This window comes from Hevea brasiliensis, chromosome 16 (genome assembly GCF_030052815.1).
Source record: "Hevea brasiliensis isolate MT/VB/25A 57/8 chromosome 16, ASM3005281v1, whole genome shotgun sequence".
Lineage (NCBI taxonomy): Eukaryota > Viridiplantae > Streptophyta > Magnoliopsida > Malpighiales > Euphorbiaceae > Hevea > Hevea brasiliensis.
Genome location: NC_079508.1, coordinates 34,640,884 through 34,658,781, shown reverse-complemented (window position 1 = coordinate 34,658,781; position 17,898 = coordinate 34,640,884).

Genomic DNA, 17,898 nt, shown 5'->3' with positions numbered 1-17,898 from the left:
TAATTTTAGTGAATTAATTGTGTTTCTGTGCTAAGATTTGTGTTTCTTTGTTGAGATTGCGTAAGTAATTTGAACTTTTGGTTCCTAGAAACACTATATTTGGTTCTTTGTAGGAAAATGGCATAAAATCGATGAACCGAACTGAACTGAAATTTTTTAATTCGACTTGATTCATTTTTTCTTTACTTTGGTTCGATTTGGTTCTCAAAATTACATATTTCGATAGTTTATTTTTCCGGTTTGGTTACTGAACTGACTAATTGCGCACTCCTACTCACTCCATAATCATTTTAAAATTATTATGCTTCAAATTAATTTTTAATAACCTCACTAACTTGTCAAGCACTGCGAATAGTACCAAACAATTTTTTTCCTAACTCAAATTCAGACGATTTTAACACTTTATTTGAGAGAAAGGTGTTGAAAGTAAGACATGAGTTTTTAAAATAAAAAGAACAAAACTATTTATCATTTTGGTTTTTATATTTTACAATTAAATTTCATTTATTGTTATGTATTTTTAGCATTTTTTCCTCCTTTTGTACCTTCAATCATAGTGAGATGGTTATTAAAAAGAAATGTATTCAATTTCTTTCTCAGTAAGAATATTAACCACAAAAACTTAAACCAAGATCACTATATATATATATATATATATATATATCCAACTTCATTTATACACCCAATCCATTCTTTTTTTTTTTTTTTTCTCACAGTGCCCATTCATGTTTTCAGCTTCCACAGAAACAATAAGTACCATTATCATTTACTAAAGAACCTTTTTCTTTCCTTTGTTTCATGCTTAAACAAGAATCAACAGCCACCCAACCCAAGAATTTGTAGCGTTGACAACAAACTCAGCCACTAAAAGAACCTTTCTTCTTCTACGACAGCAATAACCACCAAAACTACCTCTCAAATGAGAGAAAGAATTACAACAATAAGAAACATCCACAACAACATCTCCCTTTTTTCTTCTTTTAATTCTCTTTTTTGGGTTTCCACTTCTGGATATGTGATTTGAAGTCTATTTTGGTTTTCTTTGTTTTTTTGGGTACAATATGTGTTGCATGTATGATTTCTTTTTTTTATTGTATTTTTAGATCTGTAATTTTATAATTTTAGTAAATTGATTGTGTTTCTGTACTAAGATTTGTGTTTATTTGATGAGAATATGCGAGGAATTTGAACTTTTAGTTCCTAGAAACACTGTATTTGGTTCTTTGTAGGAAAATGGCATAAAACCGATAAACTAAACCAAATCGAATTTTTTTGGTTGGTTTGATTCAATTTTCCTTTACTTCGATTTAGTTTGGTTCTCAAAATTACATATTTCGGCAGTTCAGTTTTTCGGTTTGGTTACCAAATTGATTGATTGCATACCCCTACCCACTGCACAATCATTTTAAAATTCTTATGCTTCATATTAATTTTTAATAACTTTATTAACTTGTCAAGCACTACCAATAGTGTCCAACAACTTTTTTTCTTAACCTCAAATTTAGACAATTTTAACACTTTATTTGAGAGAAAGGTGTTGAAAGTAAGATATGAGTTTTTAAAATAATGAGAATAAAACTATTTATTATTTTGGTTTCTATATTTTAAAACTAAATTTCATTTATTGTTATTTTCTCTCTTTTTGTACCTTCAATCTTAGTGAGATAGTTATTAAAAAAAATGTATCTAATTTCATTCTCAACTAGAATATTTACAACAAAAACTTATATCAAGATCACTAATTGTGAATTTAAGTTATATAGGTTTAAGAAAAAAAATTAATTCAAACAATAAAAAGAAAAAAATTTTAAAAAAATACAATCTAAAGGCAAATTAAATGTTGGAATGGGAATGAAATGATGAATTCCCTCTGTTTTTTTTTTTTTTTTTATCAAAGATAAAGAAAAGTAACAAGTGGATAAAACTAAGGTGGCATATGCACTTAAACAAGGAGCACTTGCTCAATGGAGAAGGTAATATCATCAAAGGAGGCAATAAAGCTTTTGATATTAGAAATGATGCCCTGTATTGATGCATGCATTTCATATCATTATTTAGGTATAATTTTATAGCTAATTTACTCTTATTTATAGCTTTTATAGTAGAAATTAGCCTTTATTTAGTTAATTTTGCCTTTTGATATTTTTTAGTTTAATTTATAGTTTATTTATTTTATAGGTTAAAATTTGAAGAATTTTGATAATGTTTTGATCATGGTAGCTATTTGGAAGAAATCAAAGCTAAATTGCAAAGTTTTAAAGAGAAAAATTTGAAGTTGAGTTTTAAAGAAATAGAATGTTACACAATCTATGGCACAACTTATGGGAATGACATATATAAATCTGTGCTACAATGACCCGTGCACTTGCAGTAGTTATTTTATAGCACATCAAGTTTTTAGCGTTGTTGGTGGGGAATTGTTTATTTTAAATTGGATTTTGTCTATTTTAAGCTGATTAGAATTTTTATTTTCTTTTATTTTCACTGCTTTCTATGTTTTTTTTAAGTACTTTGATTATTTATGAGACGGTCCAAAAGCACAAGTGATACTCAATTATTGTTCAACCCTAAAATTAAAAAAATTTATCGAGCCAACAAAAAGGAATCTAAGAGAAGAAAGGAAGCAAAAAAAGAAGAATAGCAAATGCTTGACTAAGAGGAGAAATTTGAAAACATGGAGAATCCAAATAGAGCTAATGATGGAAACAATAGAGGAAATGATCAAAATAGGCAGAACAAAGTTGTTAATCAAAATGATACTCAAAAAAGGTCCATGTTAGATTATGCTTTTCCTAGATGTGCATATGTGAGAGATAATAAACCTGTCATTGGTGCCAACCAATTTGAATTAAAAACTAATCTCATTCAGATGGTCCAGAATTCACAATTAGGGGGTAGCCCACTTGAAAATCCCCATTCTCATTTGAAGAAGTTCCCGATGATATGTGGCACTCAAAGAAACTTGAATTTCCAAATGAAGTAATTCGGCTAACCTTATTCTTATTCTATTTTTGAGACTCAGCATTGGAGTGGTACGGCACACTTCTACAAGCTACTATTGCTACTTGGGAGTAGCTATCTCAAGCTTTTCTATCACAATTTTTCCCACTTGGGAAAAAACAGTCATTTGAGGAATTTGATGGTAGCTTTCAAACCAAGGGATGATGAAACTTTGTATGAATCTCTAATGAGATTCAAGGATCTTGAAGTGTAATGTCCTCATCATGAAATCCCCAAATGGATGATTGTTCAGAATTTCTACACCAAAATTACTCCAGCCATAAGAAACACAATTGATTCACAAGCAGGAGGAGATTTCATGAGAATGATAAGTGAAGGATGCTATGATCTGTTAGAAAAGATTGCTCATAATACCCATTTATGAGGAAATCCTAAAGCAATCGAGCCAAAGAAAGCTAGGTTCTATGAACTTGATTCAGTAAGTTACATGAATACAAGATTTGATTAGTTGACTTAGCTGTTTAGTAATTTTTGCACAAAGGCAATAGTCTCAACTATAACTATGCAGTAAGTTGCCTACATAGATGGAACCCAAAGTTTTGGAGTTGAGTACTCTTCTTATGGTGATGACTAACCACAAGAACAAGTTGCTTATGCAGGAGGCTATCAACAAAAACCTATGGGAAATGCTTATTCTAATGTGAACAACTCAACATGGAGTCCATAAGCAACTTTTGGTCAACAAGGTCAAAGTTTAAACTATACTCATAACCAGCAGTATATGCAACAAAATTGACCTCAGTTCAGCCCACACGGTAGCCACCTCTTGGATATCAATCAAAAGCACAATAACCTCTTCCACCTCTTGAACTAAAGCTAACTTGGGAAACCATGATGGAGAAATTTTTTGCCCAACAAAGTAAGATGAATAACAAATTAGAGGAAGAAATATAACATATGAGACAAACCATGGACCAGCTGCAAGCTCATAACCATATGTTGGAGAATCAATTGGCTCAATAAGTAATCTCATCGGGAATTAAATCCTATGGCAAACTACCTAGCCAGCCACAGAACCCCCATGAACAATGCAAGGTGGTGACCTTAGGAAAGTTGGGCAAGAGAGTGTAAACAAGAAAGAAGAAAAAGAGAGCACAAAAGAAGAAAAATCAATTGAGAGTAAGAAAAATAAAAGAAGGAAAGAGAGCAAAAGTGTGACGCCTCTCACCCGTCTATAGTGTAGCCGAATAAAGTGTACCACATTCGGTGCCGGAGCACCCTATCTTATCTTGTCTTATCCATTATTAATTTTAAACTTCATAGAAAAACATGTGGTAAATTTTTTTTTTATATTTTTTTTATTCACAATTTATTACTGTAGAGACCTGCACAGAGCCTCCTCTGTTTTATTAGCATCTGGCGGGTTCCAATATTTACCTGTCAACATAATCATATTTCATTCATATTTTTCCATGTCATGTTATGTTGTGACACCCCTATATGCATAGTTCTATACATTCCACTGTTCCGGTGACCAGTGTCGGTCCGGACAATCAAGAGACTTAGAACTATAATTAAGTCATCTAGAAAAGCCATAAACAAAAATTCATAGCAATTACATAAAGATTAAATGCAAATGAAGAAAACAAAGCATAATGGGTTTAGTGAGCCAAGGCCACAGCGATGTGTGACCGAAATGGGAAGTGATTGCGAAGTTAGTCGCTGCCCTATTTTTGAATGGGACCCTATGACACCCTAGGCCTAAGAATTATTGCGAAGCTAATGGTAATGTGAAAACCACAGAAAAGAGTAGAGAACCAGTTCAAAAAATTTAACTAGGGTTCCGAAAGTAATTAAATGTTACTGGAAAAACGGATCAGATTAGTAAGGGGTAAAATGGTCAATTCACCCTTAAAGGTGACTTTTGGCCTACATGTCCATTAAAATATATAAAATTAAAATTTTGAAAAATAGATTACAAGTGAAGTGGTGGAAGAATGAAAAGGAAAAAGGAAAATAAAGGAAATTCAAATAAAGTAAATTATGACATCACCTTATGTAAGCATGATGTAATAAAGAAATTTATTAATTAATTATATTATTTTGAGATAAGTTAAAAGAGATAAAAACAAATTAAAATTGGAAAATTTTAGTCTTCTTCCTCACTAAACCAGCCGCCCCATTCTCTCTCATCTCTCTCTTATTTCTCTTCCAATTCCTCTATGAAAGCTCACTCCAACTTTCTAAACCCTAAATTATACCCTAAATCCCTCATAAAAATTGTAGAAATCTTCAAATTGAACTGTCACACCTTACCCTTTAGTAAGATGTAACATGATCTCGTAGTACATCTAATAATTTACCATACTTCGCCTACCGGTAACCCATTAAATATACTACAAGGGATTTTTAAACTATTTTCTTACATTTTGGAAGTGGTGAGCATTTTGGTAGGAAATAAAAATATTTAATTGAAGTTTGAAAACTAGTTAAGATTTTTGTCCCATTTTATTTTTCTGCAAATTTTATAAAAATTTCGGCAGAGTGCCGTTTGTATTTGAGAAAAACAGTTCTTCAAAACCTATGAAAAACACTTTCAAATAATTAATTTCAACCCCATTTGCAACTACCAAACTTCAAATCAACAGTAATAGTAACACTTCAATTCAAAATCCAAATTTCAAATCAAGAATTGATATCTCAAAACATTTCATAAACTCATGCACATTGCATTTTAAATATTTAATTTACATTGATAAGTTAATTTACAGACGCAAAATCTCAAAAATAATATTATTATATATTGACTGTACAACTGCTCAATCTACCTTAATACATATGACACTAAACCATTTACATCAAAAAAATTATAAAGGTATTAACAAATACCCGTACAAATATTCTTCAACTGTGCTCCTCTCTGACTGTAGCAGCTCACTTTGCTGCTATGTCTTTTTCTCTATCTGCGACAACAAAGAAAGTTATCGCTGAGTATAAAAATACTTAGTGGTGCACAATAAATATAAAAAGCAAAATATAAAACATTTATCATTAATTCATAGTTCAAATATTTCACAATCACATTTCACAATTTTTTTTTTCAAATCACATTTTAAACATTTCACAAATTTCAAAACTTAATATAACACAAATTTGATCAAACAATTTAATAATCATAGTGTTGCCAATCAATAACACAACTTAGGCCATGACACAAAATTTTCAAACATGCTGTGTTGTACATCATGACAAGGCAAACTCACCCCACTAATCGAAATCAATGAGGGAGGTGGCTAGCTAGCTAATGAGTACTTATCCAAACTCACCTCAGACTGGCAAGCCAGAGAGAGAGGAAAGTGATCAAATATCAAACTCACCCCACAAGTGGAGGAGGAATATATTAATATTGCCATGCCAAGTGTGAATAAAAAACAATTTAAATCAAGTTATTCAAACATTTCATACAATTTATAAATTATATTTCATTCCAAACTTTTCATTTACAAAGTAGGCAACACACTATTTTTCAAATAAGATTTTCAAAGCCATAACTTAATTCAAAACCATAACTAAATTCAAAACCATATTGTTCAAATATTTCATATAAATCAATAAATAATTTTCATTCCAAAATTTCATTGTAAAATAGGCAACACAACATTCTCGAAATTCATAATGAACAAAACACATTCACAATGTATAACAAATCAATTTCCATTATGAAAACTATAATTTAAAAATTTTTGTGCACAAACCTGATGTGAGTTGCCTCTAGGCCTTGACTCAGTTTGCCCTATCCTTTTTTAGGTCTCTTTCATCTGAAACACGCAATTTATAGTATTTCAGTATCTTATCTCACAATAAATCTAATAATTAATTCATAAATACTTAATTCTAGCCCAAATATGCTTAAACTAATATTTTTGAAAATTTTCATTTCGGAGTTACTATTCATGACACTATTCAAGTCAAAATATTGACTTTCTTATGCTTAATAGGTATGGGAAATCTAATTATACCCACATACCATATTTTGGTCACCTAACTTGTTGGTTTTGGTCATTTTCTAAAAACTTAAGTCTTTTAGGCAAAATTGCAAATTTTCAGTTTTGGTGTCTTATGTTGCACTATTCCATTGGTCATTTTGCTGTTAGAATTTGGCTAAGATTTCTTCATAGAAATTGTTCCTTATTGTCTTAAATTTATTCTCCTTTTTGAATCACTCCATTTAGAGTTTTGTAGCTCAAGTTATAGCCATTTGAATCATGACTGCCGGATTGGACTTACCCAGATTTTCTGGGCACCAAAACTGGTTCTGGCAATTTTAGGTCACCAAATTTGGGTGGATAAATGACTTGCTTATGGGCATAATTTGGATTTGTGTTCTTCATGAAAGTTTTAGGTCTATATCTCAGCTTTCTACTGGTAAAATTTCAGGTCATTTAGACCTACCTAGCCCAAGTTATGGCCAAATGAACAAACACTGTTCATTTGGCCATTTTTGTACAGGTCAGAACACCCAATTCCGGATTTGGTCAATTTGTTCACTCAGTTATGGTCACTTTTTGGGCATAATTCCTAAATGAAAAATGTGCCATTTTATGTCTAGTTTCATTTCCAATTGGCCTCACACCAATTGGATTGGTAAATTTTCAGTTTTGGTCCCTGAAAGGGACCTTGGTCCTACTGCCTGTAGAATGCCTATAACCAATCTGAATTTAAACTCAATTCCAACACTTCCCACACACCACAATTGATCACATATGACCATTTTTCAGCTCAAATAAGGTCAAATGCACCATTTGACCAATTCTCAAAATTTTGTCTCTCAAACCCTAGGCCCAAAACCCTAACTTCCATGTTTAGCTCATTTTGTTGAATTCTAAATGCATATTTAGTATTTATATACTCATTCACACTTAACTAATTCATAATTTGTGTCAAAACTATCCATCCTCAAACCTAAACCCTAGCTGGCTAAATTTCACATTTGGTCCTCCAACAAATATTTTCTTTTAATTTTAAGTTAAACTCTAAGTTACTTGAATTAGAACATAAACATTTAACTAAAATATTCAAGTTTAGATTACTAACCTTTTCTTGAATTTCCAATCTTCAAATCTCTATTTTTCCTCCTTCATTTTCTTGATCAATCACCTTCTCAAGTTGGTCTAACAAGTTTTAATGGGGAATTTGGGGACAAAGTGGGGTTAGGTGGTTGGAAGAAGCTTGGTTTCAAGCTTTAATGGAGTTTTCTTCAATGGTGAAGTAAGGGAGAGAAGGGTAGTCTGTTGGTGAGGGAGAAGGTCTGATTTTTTTGTTTCTTTTTAGTGTATTTTTAACTCTTTTAGTCTCAGTTGACTTGATCAATATTTGTAGGAAAAGTAAAATTAGTTTTGACATCATGATGATGTCATCCAAGTGATGTAAATAAACTTTTTCTTCTTTTTTTTTTATTTTTCTTTTGCATTTATTTTTTAATTAATTCTTTAATTTAATTCTTAATCCTAAAATTTTTTTTTTTCGATTTTATTTGACAGTTAGGTCAGGAGTCAGCTCTAAGGGTCAATTCACCAAATTGCCCCTCGCTGGTTCGATTCGGTTTGTAAATAATTCAATATTTCTTCTGGATCCTTGACCTAATTATTTGACCGGCTTAACAATTCTTTTTCATGATTTTCTCTTTTCCACTGTGTTCGCAATAGTCCTAAGGACCGCGGTGTCACATTTTACGGTTCGAAATTTGAGTTTAAATCGACCTCGCAGTCCTTCCCGAGAAGGTCACCCATCGCTGTGACTCTCGGCTCGTTTAACTTCTTGTGTTCTGTTTTTCTTATCTATACTTAACTATTTGACAATTACTAATTATTTGTTTTCAAGGCTTAACTAAGTGTCTTAGGCGTGGTTCTAATTCTCTTAATTGTCCGGACCAACACCGGTCATCGAAACAGTGAAATATACCTGGCTATACAAATGGGGGTGTTACAATTCTCTTCCCCCCTTAAAATAATTTCGTCCTCAAAATTGTGTCCACTATCTATCCTCAAATAGTCATACATGTTGTTTTCTCACATTTCTGTGTAGTTTTATAATCAAAATAATGGTCCGTAGCACTTTAACCAATACTATTTACTCATCGATTGCTCACTTCGTGTGCCAAGTTTCTTATGAGCTTCTGTCATAAGTTAATTTTGAATTCATTTCAATTCTAGGGTTAAGCAAATCTGTGTGCTAATGGATCCACTTTTTCTAGGATCTCGTGTGATCCTAGATAATGAGAACTTAGTCTTTTTCCTTTTTACATAATCTTATAATCTTCATTCCTTTGAGTCTGTGCAAGACTTTTAACAATCTCATGTAACGTTTAATTTGTTTGTACAATCATAATCTTTTCTTACTATTACTTTAGCAATTATTTTCCTTTGTAGTCTCTTTTTTTTTTTTTTTAAATGACCCTGTTGGTCATATATGAACTGCTTATCTCTTTCTTGGCCATAAGTCCACAACCATTATCTTACCATCTCCATTTATGACCAAGGCCTATGTGCTATTTTGCACTATCTTGTTTGCTTTTGTTTAACTTATTTCCTTCTTGATAAAATAGTTCGGGATATCGTTACGCATCTTAAGTAGGTTGTTTGCCTTGGTGGTAATTCCTCATCTAATATTTTTCTCATTTCTTACTGTTCTATTTATTTCTCCTTTTTTCATTTCACAACTTAACTTTAATTATTTTATCTATCGATATTCTATAGCTTATTTTGCACTGATGTGTAGTCATTACTTTTTTTTGTACTGAACTATAACCTTTCAATATTCTAACTTTAGAGTTTTAAACCCCAGGTTAGGACTTTCAAACTCCTTTCCAATAAGAAAACTTTATCTTATCATAACTATACCAAAACAGATGTCATTTGCAACTATTCTTATTTTTATGTACTATTGGGTAGTACGTAGCTCTACACAATAAATCCCAAGTCAGTACTGTAATCTACAGCTTACAGCACAACATCAAGAATATTGTATAGTTACTACGATACATCCCAATAGATCAAACTTCCTCTTATCTTATTTTTTTCAAATCCACTAATATCTTAAACTTATTTTGATTATGATACCTATTGACATCTATCAGCAGTAATACCTTTACCCACATATAAGGTAGCTATATTACTATAACTTACTTTTAAGTTCTCTTGCATTACCTAATTAGGTTTACTAATTAACTTTACAAATTCTTGTGTGCTAGCAAATATTTCTCATTGACAAACTCTTTCAAAATAAATTTTAAAAAGACTAGTCACTAACATATCATTTTTTTTTTTTTTACACATATACATATCTTAGTTAAGAATCGAGAAAATACCAACAACCATGTTAGAAGTCTCATCTTCATCCCTCTGTCGCATAGTATATACTCTCATTGGAGTATCACCTTGTCCTGGTTGATTCATAGTACTCTGATTTTCAGGTATACTACCCCTACCTCTGCCTCTGCCTCTACCAACGGCTGGTGAACTCTTCAGGGTAGAAACTTGGGCTGATCCTTCTGACGTGGTAAATGATCCATAACGACGCGGACTTACACAATCCTTAGCAAAATGACCAATCTCTCCACAATTAAAACATGCTCCTATAGCTCTATAACATACTCCACTATGTGGTTTACCACAAGTTTCACAAAGTCGATCCGACAACGTATTTCTGCGTGTCTGTTGAGTTTGCTGATTGGATTGGGATGGTTTCTGTCCAGAAGATATGCCTCTACCCGATTCACGCAAGCTGGATCCTTTAAAATGTTTTCTCTTCCTCGAACTACTTTCTATAGTTTGATCAGTAACCTTTTCAGTTTTCTCTTTCTGTTTTGTACTCTTTTTCACTGACCCTTCTGATTTTATCCTTTCCAGTTCTAGGGCTTGTGAAATCAATTCAGAAAAATTCTGGTATCGGAACCCCACTACTTACATTCTCAAGCTAGGCCTCAATCTAGCCTCAAACCTCTTACACCGGTCTCTGGGGGTGGTGACCAAACTTCTGGCATAGTGGCTTAGTCGAGAGAAATCCCGCTCATACTCTGCTATTGTTCTGCCCCCTTGCTTCAAGCTCAAGAATTCTTGTAACTTCATATCCACATATGCATCAGGGACCCACTTACGAAACTCCTCAAAAAGTCGGCCAGTCGTACAGTGGCTCAACCAGGCTGTGGGGGATGGTCTTCCACCATTCATATGCATCCCCTTGCAATAAAGAAATAGAGTACTCGAACTTTAGCCCTTCTACACACTGCAACTTTCTGAAAACCCGTTCCATTCTCTCTAACCACTGTTCTGCCTCCAGTGGATCCACAGTGCCCTTAAACTCGGTAGCCCCAAATTTCATTAATTTTTTATATTGCCGAGCTGAGGGCTATAGTTGTGCTGCAGGTGCTTGCATCTGAGCTTGTGGTGGCACATTTCCCTGCATTTGTTGAAAGAACGCAGCCATCTACTGTGTAAACTGAGTAGGGAACTGCGATGCTTGAGGAGGAGCTAGAGTGGCTGACCCACTCACATTCTGGAGTGCTGGAGCTTCTCCTCGGGCCTTAACCTCGACAGATTGCTCTACGGAATGATCTCTCTCTTCCATTTCATTTTCCAAAAATTTTCTACTCTCTGATAACAAACACAAGGAGGTTGACCTCCGTTAGTGCATATTCATGATGTAAATATGTCATATGTATCAAACATTTGAGCAGTTATATTTACCGATAAAATATTTCAAATTCACAGTTCAAAATTTATTTTAAAACCTTTGCTCTGATGCCACTAAACATGTCACACCCTACCCCTTAATAAGATGTAACATGATCCCGTAGTACATCTAATGATTTACCGTACTTCGCCTACCGGTAACCCATTAAATATACTACAAAGGATTTTAAAACCATTTTCTTATATTTTGGAAGTGGTGAGCATTTTGGTAGGAAATAAAAACATTTAATTGAAGTTAGAAAACTAGTTAAGATTTTTGTCCCATTTTATTTTTCAGCAAATTTTATAAAAATTTCAGAAGAGTGCCGTTTGTATTTGGAAAAAAAAGTTCTTCAAAACCTATGAAAAATACTTCCAAATAATTAATTTCAACCTCATTTGCAACCACCAAACTTCAAATCAACAGCAATAGCAACACCTCAATTCAAAATCCAAATTTCAAATCAAGAATTGATATCTCAAAATATTTCATAAACTCATGCACATTGCATTTTAAATATTTAATTTACATTGATAAGTTAATTTACAGAGGCAAAATCTCAAAAATAATATTATTATACATTGACTGTACAACTGCTCAATCTACCTTAATACATATGACACTAAATCATTTACATCAAAATAATTACAAAGGTATTAACAAATACCCGTATAAAAAATCTTCAACTGTGTTCCTCTCTGACTGTAGCAACTCACTCTGCTGCTATGTCCTTTTCTTTATCTGCGATAGCAAAGAAAGCTATCGCTGAGTATAAAAATACTCAGTGGTGCACAATAAATATAAAAAGCAAAATATAAAACATTTGTCATTAATTCATAGTTCAAATATTTCAAAATCACATTTCACAATTTTTTTTTTCAAATCACATTTTAAACATTTCACAAATTTCAAAACTTAATATAACACAAATTTGATCAAACAATTTAATAATCATAGTGTTGCCCATCAATAACACAACTTAGGCCATGACACAAAATTTTCAAACATGCCGTGTTGTACACCACGACAAGGCAAACTCATCCCACTAATCGAAATCAATGAGGGAGGTGGCTAGCTAGCTAATGAGTACTTATCCAAACTCACCTCAGACAGGCAAGCCAGAGAGGGAGGAAAGTGATCAAATATCAAACTCACCCCACAAGTGGAGGAGGAACATATTAATATTGCCATGCCAAGTGTGAATAAAAAACAATTTAAATCAAGTTATTCAAACATTTCATACAATTCACAAATCATATTTTATTCCAAACTTTTCATTTACAAAGTAGGCAACACACTATTTTTCAAATAAGATTTTCAAATCCATAACTAAATTCAAAACTATATTATTCAAATATTTCATACAAATCAATAAATAAATTTCATTCCAAATTTTCATTGTAAAATAGGTAACACAACATTATTCATAATGAATAAAACACATTCACAATGTATAACAAATCAATTTCCATTATGAAAACTATAATTTAAAAATTTTTATGCACAAACTTGATGTGAGTCGCCTCTAGGCCTTGACTCAGTTTGCCCTATCCTTTTTTAGGTATCTTTCATCTGAAACACGCAATTTATAGTGTTTCAGTATCTTATCTCACAATAAATCCAATAATTAATTCATAAATACTTAATTCTAGCCCAAATATGCTTAAACTAACATTTTTGGAAATTTTCATTTCGGAGTTACTATTCACGACACTATTCAAGTTAAAATATTGACTTTCTTATGCTTAATAGGTATGGGAAATCTAATTATACCCACATACCATATTTTGGTCACCTAACTTGTTGGTTTTGGTCATTTTCTCAAAACTTAAGTCTTTCAGGCAAAATTGCAAATTTTTAGTTTTGGTGTCTTATATTGCACTGTTCCATTGGTCATATTGCTGTTAGAATTTGGCTAAGTTTTCTTCATAGAAATTGTTCCTTATTGTCTTAACTTTATTCTCCTTTTTGAATCACTCCATTTGGAGTTTTGTAGCTCAAGTTATAGCCATTTGAATCATAGCTGCCGGATTAGACTTACCCAGATTTTCTGGGCACCAAAACTGGTTCTGGCAGTTTTAGGTCACCAAATTTGGGTGGCTAAATGACTTGGTTAAGGACATAATTTGGGTTTGTATTCTTCATAAAAGTTTTAGGTCTATATCTCAGCTTTCTACTGGTAAAATTTTAGGCCATTTAGACCTGCCTAGCCCAAGTTATGGCCAAATGAACAGACACACACTGTTCATTTGGTCATTTTTGTACAGGTCAGAACACCCAATTCTGGATTTGGTCAATTTGTTGACTCAGTTATGGTCACTTTTTGGGCATGATTCCTGAATGAAAAATGTGTCATTTTGTGTCTAGTTTCATTCTCAATTGGCCTCACATCAATTGGGTTGGTAAATTTTTAGTTTTGGTCCCTGAAACAGACCTTGGTCCTGCTGCTTGTAGAATGCCTATAACCAATCCGAATTTAAACTCAATTCTAACACTTCCCACACACCACAATTGATCACATATGACCATTTTTCAGCTCAAACAAGCTCAAACACACCATTTGACCAATTCTCAAAATTTTGTCTCCCAAACCCTAGGTCCAAAACCCTAACTTCCATATTTAGCTCATTTGTTGAATTCTAAATGCATATTTAGTATTTATACACTCATTCACACTTAACTAATTCATAATTTGTATCAAAATTATCCATCCTCAAACCTAAACCCTAGCTGGCTAAATTTCACATTTGGTCCTCCAACAAATATTTTCTTTTGATTTTAAGTTAAACTCTAAGTTACTTGAACTAGAACATAAACATTTAACTAAAATATTCAAGTTTAGATTACTAAACTTTTCTTGAATTTCCAATCTTCAAATCTCTATTTTTCCTCCTTCCTTTTCTTGATCAATCACCTTCTCAAGGTGATCTAACAAGTTTTAATAGGGAATTTGGGGACAAAGTGGGGTTAGGTGGTTGCAAGGAGCTTGGTTTCAAGCTTTAATGGAGTTTTCTTCAATGGTGAAGTGAGGGAGAGAAGGGCAGCCCGTGGGTGAGGGAGAAGGTCTGATTTTTTTTATTTCTTTTTAGTGTATTTTTAACTCTTTTAGTCTTAGTTGACTTGGTCAATATTTGTAGGAAAAGTAAAATTAGTTTTGACATCATGATGATGTTATCCAAGTGATGTAAATAAACTTTTTCTTCTTTTTTTTTATTTTTCCATTAGTTCTTTAATTTAATTCTTTCCAAAATTTTCTTTTTTTCGATTTTATTTGACAGTTAGGTCAGGAGTCAGCTATAGGGGTCAACTGACCAAATTGCCCCTCGCCGGTTCGATTCGATTTGTAAATAATTCAATATTTCTTCCGGATCACTGACCTAATTATTTGACCGGCTTAACAATTCTTTTTCGTGATTTTCTCTTTTCCACTATGTTCGCAATAGTCTTAAGGACTGCGGCGTCATATTTTACGATTCGAAATTTGAGTTTAAATCGACCTCGCAGTCCTTCCTGAGAAGGTCACCCATCGCTGTGACTCTTGGCTAATTTAACTTCTTGTGTTCTGTTTTTCTTATCTATACTTAACTATTTGACAATTACTAATTATTTGTTTTCAGGGCTTAACTAAGTGTTTTAGGCGTAGTTCTAATTCTTTTAATTGTCCGGACCGACACTGATCACCGGAACAGTGAAATATACCTGGCTATATAAATAGGGGTGTTAAATGAACTCCAAGAAGAAGTTTGGGAGAAAGAAAATGGAAGAAAACTAGAAGAATTGGAGCTTTGGAAAACTTCATAAGAGGTAAGCTAATTCAATCTCATCCTTTAGTGAAATTAATTAAATTGAATGGAGAATTGATTGATTTATGTAGAGAAAAGTGAAAAAAAATAACATTTTAGGGGACCTAGTGGAATTCAGCCAACCTAGGAAGAAATTGAAATTGATGGACTTTGATTGAATTAAAGGTGTAAGTGTAACACCCCCACTTTAGCAAGTCTATACATTCTAATGTTCCGGTGATCAATGTTGATCTGGACAATCAGAATATATGAAACTATATTTAAACTAGAGTGAGAAGTCATAAATAATTCAAATAATAATAAGAAAAATTTAAAAAAAAATGTAAGCTAAGAAATGCCATTAGGTTAAATGAGCCGATGCCCCGGTGTTGGGTGACCTAACGGGAAGTGACTGCGAAGACAGTTATCGACCCTATACTTATGGAAAAACCCTGTAAAATAATTTTGGGGACTCCAATGAAGAGTTATTGAGCCTTCGATAGCACTAGAATGCCAAGAACATGCTCAGAGAAATTTTTAAATCGGTACAGACAGTTTTAGTCCGTTAAGCAAAACGAAGGGCATTTTGGTCATTTCACCTTCAGAGATGATTTTTGACCAACTTGTCTAATTAAGTAAATAAATTATATGACATAAAATGTGAATAAATATTACCAAAAATTTAATTAAAAATGAGTAGAAAAGCAAGAAAAAAAAAGGAAAGAAATGTTTAATTATTAAGCATGATGTAATTAAAATGTTCTACACCAATCAAATTATAACAAGCATTATTAAACCAATTTAAAAAGAGTTAAATGGGGTAAAATTTAAAGGGAAAATCTGTCTTCTTCTTCCTTCTTAGACCAGCCGAACTCCTCTCTCCCTCTTACTCCATGGAAGCTTTCTTTTCTTCCAAAAATTCCCATATAAACACCCCCTAAATCATAAGCTTGCTTCACAAAAACTGCTTCTTACCCCTTAAACAACTTCTAGGCAGCAAAAAGAAGAAGAAATTAAGAGGTTTTGGCAAGATTGGGTGATACATAAGTGAGGTTAGTGCTAACTTTCTCTCTCTTTCTTTTGATATTCATGTTAAAACACTAAGTTAAGCTAGGAATTTGTGGGAAGAAAATTATGCATGCTAGGGTATATGGTGAATTTTGGTAGCCTTATGGGGGATGGTGGCTCTGATTGTTTTGATGGATTTAAAGTGGATTAGAGATAGTGTTTGAAGTGTAGATGTAAATTGATAATGATTTAGAATGCTTAATTGATGTATATTGTATGAATTGGAATTGGGAATTAGGGTTTTGAAAAAAAAAATTAGGGCTTTGCTCATGTAATGGTGAATGAGCATTTTAATGGTCAATTAGTGACCATTTGGTAAGATTTGACCATAAATTGAAGTGAATTAGTGCATTGGAGATTGATTTGGTATGCTACCTTTAAGGTCCTAGAATCACTGGACTTGAGTCTAGTGTGGTTGGGCAGCAATATCTTGACCTGAAAAACTTCAATTGATACAAGGCTAATTAGAGGTTAAACTAGACACATAATGACACAACTTTGATGAAGAAATCCTACCTAGAAAACTAATTTTGGATAACCTAAATTCTACCTCAATCTAGGTAACCAACCTACTGACCCTGGAAAATGACCAAATAAATAGTATTTGTTCATTTGGTCATAACTCAGTGTAGAAATGTTTAATTGACCTGATTTTTGTGTCAATGAAAATCTTAGACAATTTAGAATAACTTTTATGAAGAACATAAACCCAAATTCTGATCACAACTTAATGAAATTATACACCAAAGTCAGGACACCAAAACTGCCAAAACCAATTGCTGCCCAGAAATTATGGGAATTTGCAATCTGGCCAGTTATAGTGTTTAGGCAATAACTTGAGCTATAAAACTCCAAATGGAATGATTCAAAAAAAAAAGGAATTAAACTAGACACATAAAGGAACAACTTTCTTGAAGAAAGTTTAGCTAAATTTTCACTGTAGCAAGGTTCAATAGAACAGTAAACACGGACCATAAAATCTGGAAATTTGAAATAACACTCAAAAGGGTATGAATTGAGTTTGGCGTTAGTAGTATGCCATAGAGCATATCATTTTGTATGTATCTTGTACATATTTTATTAATAAAAAGGTAATTTCACTTTTCCATTTATATAATATATTTATGTATAATTGAAAAGGTCCATTGATATTTTGTTAGAAATTTTATTCTTAAGTTGTTAAGAATATGAGTGATAGTATTTCTAGAATAAAGTATCATAAATTGGTTCACAATTGAGGATACTTCACAAAGGACATGACTTATCTAGAAAGATTATAATCATATTTGTTCCCAAGGTATTTATATGAGATATAAACAAGATGGAGTGGTGAGTCTCATGACACATAACAAACATG